The sequence below is a fragment of the Gossypium hirsutum genome, chromosome D02 (genome assembly GCF_007990345.1).
Source record: "Gossypium hirsutum isolate 1008001.06 chromosome D02, Gossypium_hirsutum_v2.1, whole genome shotgun sequence".
Classification (NCBI taxonomy): Eukaryota; Viridiplantae; Streptophyta; class Magnoliopsida; order Malvales; family Malvaceae; genus Gossypium; species Gossypium hirsutum.
The window spans coordinates 23,774,387-23,784,264 of NC_053438.1; positions in this window are offsets into that span (position 1 = coordinate 23,774,387).

Here is a 9,878-nt window from a genome sequence, read left to right on the forward strand (position 1 = left end):
AAATTGTACAAAAATAATATGAGTTATGATTTATATGCTTAGAATCCTTAATGAGTCTATTTTCAAAGGAAATAAACGGAAATATCATCTAAATTCTGTAAAATGAGATAATTCATTTTAGTGAAGAAAGGTCAGAGATGTTGAGCAGTGAAATAAGGGTGATTTAAAGAATAAAATTTACTAATTAGCTAAGCCAAAAATTCTTAAAATTTTATGGTATGAAGATATGGGAGTCTAGTTTCGGGAAAAATTAACGGAACTTAATTTGGAGCTCTATAGCTCCGGATAAAAATAATTTAGTGACTGTAACTCGACTAGACAACTTTGAATTTAAATATAAGTGAATAGTGAAATTATGTATAATGCTATTTAAGAATGTTATATAGATAAAGGTTGTGGGATGGAGAGGAGGAGGAGGACAATAAAGTATATGAATTAATTGTGTATAATTGGTTAAATGTCTGATTATAATCGATAAATGTTGAAATAGGAGTGATGCTTATATTGGTGCATTATTGGTCATGGTCAGCTCATGAGAGAAAACAAAGTTTCATAGCATATGCGTGTGGTATATTTGGCATGAAATGGTGTCATGAGTGGCTCATGAATTAACTGATGTTGGTAAGTTGATGCATAATTATAGTTTTCAAATATATACATATTTGTAATATTTTGTTATGTGTTTCGAAAAGGGGGAATAAATAGTATACTAAAAATTCGGCCATGGTGCTAGTTTATGTTGAAGGAGTGTTTTATGACATATCTTAAGTAATGGAATGTTATGAATTTTGAGATTAATTTGCTAGTCAAATAAATGACAAATGAATTGATTACGTATTCGTAATTTTGACATATGCTTGGTATATGAAACGTAACAATATATGCTTGAATAAATTTTAAGTATTCGAATGACATGGATTTATGGTGATAAGATTCGAACATTGAATTCATAAAGCACAGGTCATGTATTATTGTTGTGTGATAGCTTGGTTCGAGGAATTGGTTAGGTAAATGGTAAGTGAAAGCATTTATGGATATAGAAGAAAATTTGGAGTGAATATAGATCAAAGATATTGAGCAGTGAAATAGGGGTGACTTTAAAGAATAAAATGTACTAATTGTCTAAGACAAAAATTCTAAAAATTTTATGGTAAGAATATATGAGAGTCTAGTTTCGGGGAAAATTAACGGAACTTAATTTGGAGCTCTGTAGATCTGGATAAAAATAATTTAGCGACTGTAACTCGACTAGACTTTGAATTTAAATATAAGTGAATAGTGAAATTATGTATAATGCTATTTAAGCATGTTATATACATAAAGGATGTGAGATGGAGAGGAGGAGGATGACAATAAAATATATGAATGAATTGTGTATAATTGGTTAAATGTCTGATTATAATCGATAAATGTTGAAATAGGAGTGATGCATATATTGGTGCATTACTGGTCAGCTCATGAGAGAATAAAGTTTCATAGCATATGCGTGTGGTATATTTGGCATGAAATGGTGTCATGACTGGCTCATGAATTAACTGATGTTGGTAAGTTGATGCATAATTATAGTATTCAAATATATACATATTTGTAATATTTTGCTATGTGATTCGAAAAAAGGGGAATAAATAGTATACTAAAAATTCGGCCATGGTGCTAGTTTATGTTACATGAGTGTTTTATGACATATCTTAAGTAATGGAATGTTATGAATTTTGAGATTAATTTGCTAGTCAAATAAATGACAAATGAATTGATTACGTATTCGTAATTTTGACATATGCTTGGTATATGAAACGTAATAATATATGCTTGAATAAATTTTAAGTATTCGAATGACATGGATTTGATGGTGATAAGATTCGAACATTGAATTCATGAAGCACAGGTGATGTATTATTGTTGTGTGATAGCTTGGTTCGAGGAATTGGCTAGGTAAATGGTAAGTGAAAGCATTTATGGATATAGAAGAAAATTTGGAGTGACTATGAAATTTAGTTCAATTAAATGATTTCATCAATTAAATATTGTGTATACCAGAATGTGTTAGTGAATTACATAGAATGTGTTAGTGAATTACATATTCGTAAATTGACATTCAAAGTTCAGTTAGTGATATATGAAAATAACATGAAAAGATTTATGATTGTGATTAATATTGGTTCTGACTTAAAGTGGATTCTTCAATATTGGATTGATTTAATGGATATATTGAGCATATGAATAGGTATGTATTGGGCCTCGTAAACCTTAATTAGCAACTCGAAGATAATAATTTGAAAGTTTTTAATTTGAATGGAATTTTATAACTCGGTTTAATATGTTTATAAGTGTATTTATTCTGGTAATGTCTTGTACCCTATTCCAGCATAGAATACGGGTAAGGGGTGTTACAATGTGACATCACCAGATTCGGCCCTAATATTTAGGTCGGGTTTGGGGTGTTACATTTAGTGGTATCAGAGTTATGGTTTAGTCGGTTCTCGGACTAACATAGGGTATGTGAGTTTAGCTATATATGTCATACTATTACTCGTGATAGTGTAATACCTTCTACCTCTAAGGAAATTGTTCTATTAAGACAGAGATGACTTCTAACCGAGCTGCTTTCAATAATGCTGAAAATTTATATTGAGGTAATTGAAATGTGTTTATGATGAAACGAAATTTAGAAAGGTATAAATAATGAAAGAATAAACTTAAAATTATATGATTGAATTTTTCCTTAAGTAAATTTGATTAAAGTTAGTGAGTTCAATCAAAATATCTGTTTCCTTAAACTAATATGGTTAAAGTGTAACACCCCTTACCCGAGACCGTCTCCGGAATCGAGTACGAGATGTCATCCAATTTAACTTACCGATTCGGAGCATAAAAATTTGCTTTTAAAATTAAATTCACTGTTCATAACAACACTGTCCACCTGCGCAACTGTCACTAATTTAATTATAACTTGAGTTACGAAACTCAAAATTTAAATCCGTAAATTTTCCGTGAAACTAGACTCATATTCCTACTTACCATAAAATTTTCAGAATTTTTGACTTAGCACATTAGTACAGTTTATTCATTAAAGTATCCCCTGTTTCACAGCTCGACAGATCTGACCTCTTGGCGCTAAAAATCAAATATCTAATTGTACAGAATTCATATAAGGTTACCATTAATTTATTTTGAAAATAGACTCACTAAGGAATCTGAACATATAAATTATGACCTATAATTATTTCTGTACAATTTATAATGATTTTCTAAAGTTAGAACAGGGGACTTCAAAAACCATTCTGACCCTGTCTCACTAAAATTTAAATATCTCAAAATATAAAATTCCTTTTCCTACACCGTTTCTTTCATGTAAAAATAGACTTGATAAGCTTTAATTATATATATCATTCACCCTCTAATTCCATTTCTACTATTTATGGTGATTTTTCACATTCACGTCACTGCTGCTGTCAAAGAAACTGCTTCTTTGAATTAGTTACCATTTAAACATACATAACTCCAAAACATATTCTTTAATAACTACTTCAATAGCTAACATTAGCCATATCATTTGGACATGCTCAAAATGATTAAGACTCTATACATGCCATAGTTTAAACATTTTGAAAAGCACATAATACCGAGATGGTTATGATAGTGTGATACGAGCTCCGACGGTCCACTATTCGATCAAGTTCAAATCACTATAAAACAAAGGAAAGAAAGAGATGTGTAAGCTATAAATAGCTTAGTAAGTTACATGTAAACAATAATTACTCAATTAATAATTAACACTTTTAACATATAACTAATCAAAACATTTCTTAGCAATTTCAATCACTTACACATACACAATCTTACCAATTCACTTGCATATACATTTTCACACTTAACATTTCATATTCACTTTAATTCATTATTAATCCCGTTGAACACTTGGAATATACACGGATACGTAGAGATTTAGCACATAAGTGCCACACTGATATGTAGCCGAAGCTACCACTGATATGTAGCCGAAGCTACCACTGAAATGTAGCCGAAGCTACCACTGATCAATAACACTGGAAATGTCCACGGGTCTGCTCACACAAGCTGTCAGGTGTCTGCAACACATGCTAGATCACCCAGCACCCGGGACTCACTGTAACACTGTAACACTGGTCTCTAGTGACATGTCACTTGTATCCAATTCTATTCCTAAGTTCAACCGGGAATTTACACTTAACACTTTATTTTCAACACTTTATCACTTGAATAATTCATGAACAACTTTCATGTTCAACCGGGAATTTACACTTAACACTTTATTTTCAACACTTTATCACTTGAATAATTCATGAACAACTTTCCTTCCACATTCAATATTAATTCACATATCAAATATAATTCACAATTTATACAAATATAACTATTATTTACATATAACCTACCTCGGATGCAAAACGACTATTTTTGTAATTTAGTCGATAACTTTCTCTTTTCCCCGATCACTTGCACTATTTCTTCTTTCTTGATCTATATTAACACAATTTAATACATTTTATCAATATTCCATTCAAATACAATTCATACACAACATTTTGACACATTTACATTTTTCCCCATAACTTTTCAAAAATTCCACTTTTGTCCCTAAGCTCGTAAAAATAAAATTCTCTAAATTCTTAAATTTCAAACTTCACTAAATCATATTTCATGCTCATAACGGGCCTCAATTTCACAAAATCACAACTTTATGCACACTTTACCATCTTTCACAATTTAGCCCTTTTTCAACATTTTTCATTGAAATTCATCTAGTAAAACTTGTAATTAACACTTCAAACATTCATTATCTAACATCACTAATCAATTTACAATTATATCATGAATGGGTCAATTTTTAAACTTTAATTTCATTTAAATTAAATAGTAGAAACATGAAATTCAAGCTTCAATAAGCATAAAAATACGAAAATAATTAAAAACGGGGCAAGAAATCACTTACAATTGAGCTTAGGAAAATCAAAACCCTTAACTATGGTAACCTGAAACTTTCAGCAGCAAGCTTCTGATTTTTTTGAAGAAGATGGACACTTATTTTCTCTTTATTTTGTCTTTTACCCAATTTGGACAAAAATGCCCTTGACCCATTACTTAGATATTTTTCTAGAAATACCCTTTTGTGTCCATAACACTAATTTATGGTCTAGTTGCCACATAAACACTTCCAATTTCATGCAATAATTCAATTAAGTCATTTAATCACTAATTAGACACACTTTGCATTTTTCTCAATTTAGTCCTAAAAATTCAATTAAGCACTAAAGCATTAAAATTTCTATCATATTTCACACAATATTTCAATCAATCAGTAACTAATAAAAATTTATAAAATTAAACTATTTCACTTCGGATTTGTGGTTACGAAACCACTATTCCGATTAGGCCCTATTTCGGGCTATCACATAAAGGATCTTTGGTTTGCATGCTAAAAGAATGTTGAAAGATTGTGTGTTTGAGCTGTATCCTCAGCATGAAGAAAATAGTATCTTGATATGTTAGTGTTTGATATTTGAAATCAATACAGTTGTTTTATTAAAGTGAATTGAATTATCGAGATGTGATTTGAGTTATATGTAACTAAGCATGTCCTCAACTAAGAGAATAAATTCGGTGCACTTATGAGTATGAAGATAGATAGTCAGAATGAAAAAAAAAATTTATATTTCAGAAAGTATGAAAAGAGATGATCATAAGTTAAAAAAAAGCTTATATTGTGATAAGCTCATCCAAGTATGTTGGTGCTTATATGATGCTATGTTCTCAACATATTTGATTAAGTGAATATGGTAAGCGAATTTACTTAAATAGATGGAATGTGTGTTTATGTATATTTGTTAGAATAAGTGAAATCAGTATGTGCATATGGTAGAATCTTATGTTTAATTGTTAAGTTAAAGAAAATAATATTTTTTTTATGTCTTTACTATTAAACCATGAATATTATAATAGTATGAAAATTGAATTGGAAGATTAAATTTAGAACGCAAGAATGAGTATTTTCGTTCAGTGATATGTGATGAATTAACGAAAAAGACCATGGTTGGACCATGGCAACATGTGATTTGTGATTTTCGTATAAGACCATATCTGAGATATGGCATCGGTGTGATATGTGCTACTGTGTAAGACCATAGCCGGACTATGACATCAATATGTAAATTTGTGTAAGATCATAGTTGGACTATGGCATAGAGAAAATGAAGTACTCAATTCTGTAAGACGTTCTCTAATTGAATAAATGTCGGTAAGTATCGAAATTTAAATAGATATTAATATTGAGCTCGAGTAAATAAATTCATTGTGTGAAATTGTGGGTGGCAGAAAATATTCATAATAAATAGATGTGTTAATTTGTTTGGAATGAACTACGTGGTTATGATGGTATTACATTGATGATGAATCAAAGTCATATATATATGTGTATCTATGAGAGTAAGTTAAAAGCTTTATGTCTTCACCTTCACCCCCTCATCAGTATTGTTTTATGAAAAAAATTATCTTGATGAGATAGATATGTTTTTTAACTGAATTAATTCTAACAGTATAGAAGTAAACACTTAAATGTTTGAGTGAAAATGTATTGATTATGAGTTGAAACTCATAAAGGCATGGATCAAAGAGTATAACATTTTGTTATTGATAAATGTTATAATTATATGAGCACATGACTTATGATATTTGGATTATGATGGTATATAGAAATTTCGATGGCGGATACAACCTGAACTAGAGAGCGGAGGCGATGGTAATGAAGTTTGCGCCGCCGAGGCAAGGCCATCGTAGTGGCGCTCCACTCTTTATCCAAACAAAAAACTAAAAAGTAGAGAGAGAGCAAGTGAAAGATATCTGTGCACTATAACTCCAACATTGCTTGAATTGAATTGAATCTTAGCAGTAGAGGCTATGCGATAGGGCATGAGAATAAGGATAAGAGTAGTTGCATCATGAGATCCAATGAAGAAGACGAATAAAAGAAACAAAAACCGCGTGGAAGAGTGTGCTGGCGAGCTAGCTTTTCTATCAGTTTCAGTTCCCCGCCTTTTTTTATTTCATGGCTAGTAAAGTATTTTTTCCAAGGTTAAGGCTTAGTTTGGATGGGCGGTGTGTTTAGTTCCGGTGAGGTTAAAAACAGCGGTGGTGGTGAGATTAGTTACTGTAGCGGTGAGATTGGATATTGTAGCGGTGAGATTAGAAACAGCGGTGAAGTGTGTGTTTGGATTCAAACGCAGCTGTAGCGGTGAGGTGAAAATAGAAAATGACTTTTAAGGACATTAGATTAAAAATGATATATAATAGAAGTTTTTAAAATTATTTAACAATTACAAAATTAATAAATGGTTAAAATTATTACAATTATATTTATTTTTAATAATAAATAATTAAAAATGAATTAAAACTAGAGACAAATTCAAAAATTTATTTTATTTAATATTTCAAAATTAATCATATATTTAATTATAGGGGCTCAATTAATTATTGAAAGATTATTGAAATTATTGAGCCTTTAGAAAAATAAAACATTATTGAAAGATAAAATAATAAAGCAACTCTAGAATAAGGGTCTTAATTCATGTTATTTCAAATGTTTGTCATCAGTAACTCAATGCAAGACATTGCTAGCACCAAATAACTTTAAAACTAAAGCCAACCGTTGGCTAGTAACTGAAATAGCCTATGGCCACCATGTAGAACGTGCAATGTCGAGCCTTGAGCTGGTCATCAATGCTAAAGGGAAGAGTTAAGAATCACATCTGTTGGGGTTTTGACAGCAGAGGAAGAAAACAGAAACAAGTAACCCGGATGATGTAAAGATTAACTTCATTACTTGAATAAGCAATATGCAAGAAAACAGAAGCATTTATGTTACAATGAAATATGGCAGTTAACTAATGTATAACTGCTCCCACTAATACATGACTAAAGCCTAGATAGAATTACAAACAAAATGTAGCTGATATACCAGCTATAACATCAAACATAAATCAATAACTACTCCTACTAACTTTAAGTATAAATTACACTGCAACTAAATCAAGTTACAAATGAACAAAATAAACAAAATGCTGCTGCTTATCTGGTTCAGCTTGGATGCTGGTCTGCATGCTGATTTGCTGCAGGTTTCCTGTTGCATTGCAGGCCAAAGTCAATACAACTATGAACTTACAATGAAAAATATAACACCATTTTTCAGAGTAAATTTATGCCAAATGCTAATTGTTTATTGAAAATATTGAACCCTGATGAACACAAAACAGACTTGAATTTAGTAAGATGGCATTAGCATCAGAAATTAATGCACCAATGGTTCTAGCAAAGCAACAAAAAGAAAGCAATGGACCTTTTATAAACTTAAAAGTGATAGAAAGACCATCCACCTGTAAACTAACAAATTAATGAACGTGAAACCAAAAGTGTCCATAGGATACAACACAACGCATTCTGCTCATATCAGACAATGTCTACATGCAAACTGACTACATAAAGCTTGAGGATAAAAATATTGAGATGGATTAGAAATATAACAACCAATAAAGCAGGGTAGCTGGTATTAAAATTGCAGAAAGTTGACAACCTCTGCAGTGAGAGAAACAGGAGCATATCGACGAAGTTGCTTTTGTAGTATTAGACTGCGTGCTTCATTGTTCTCTTTGTACCTTTAAGCAAGTATTTGAACCGTTAACCACAACATGAAATGTCAACATGAATATAACATTTAGATGAATTTGACAATTATTTTGTTCAACAACATGGTCGTAGTTACTCAGCTTACCTTTTGTAATTATATCAAAGACAAGACCATATTGTTTATTTACATCATAAGGAACATATTTAGGATCTGCTTCAGCTAGGTGACTTCTATATTCCCCAAAAGAAATGTATTTTACATCAGAGACTTCGGTATCCTATCATAAAAAAAAGCTAATAAAAAACATTCACATTTTCAGGTAGTTTTGTAGCGGGACAAATCACTTATCAGTATTCCCTGTTTACCATTCACCATTCACATTTTCAAAGCATGACTTTCATATATAATTGTAAAGAAAATGTATAATGAACTATTCATTAAGCAGCAGGCACCATCAATAGCCTTAAATTCTGAGACTAAAACCAACTTAAAAGGAGGACAATCATGGTAAAGATGGAAGTTTAGAAGGATGAATCTCATCCATAGAATGAAGACCTGAGAGCTATATTGATATACTTCAGAATAGGGATTCTGCAGCAAATCCATGCAAGCCTATTAGGTTCAAAAACAAACCATAAAAAATGGATTTTCTAAACAAATAAATGTGATCAAACATTATAGACTTTTAGGCTTCTCATTTGTCTTTGTGCAAGATGTTTCTCTTTAAAAAAAACCCCTTAAAAGAGGCACAAAAGTTGAATTGCACTTACTCTTTGGCAGTCCAATATTTTTTGGAAAATTTTAGAGAGAGAAAGAGACAGACTTGTTCAACTTGTTTCCATAAATTCATCACTGACAGTGGCATTTTTCTTTCAGTGCTCGATTTAGATCAAAAAGGGAACTTCCAATCAAATAAGAGTAAAAAGCTTACAACATGAAAACAGACTGAAATACAACCAAGAGTGGAAGGGCTTAAGATCTAGAGTTGAATTCCACTTGTTCATTCAGTACAAGCAATGTTTAAACTTGAGATGATAAACCATACCTACACCAGATGTTTCACTGTAGTCAACTTTGTCACTACTGTAGACAGGTTTAGAATATCAGGAAAAGTAATCCATACTCCACCAGAAAACCAGTAGAAAACAAAATCCATGAAATTTTGAATGATAATTCCGACTGTTATTGACTATTGTTCATCTCAACAATTTTTGGACAAAAA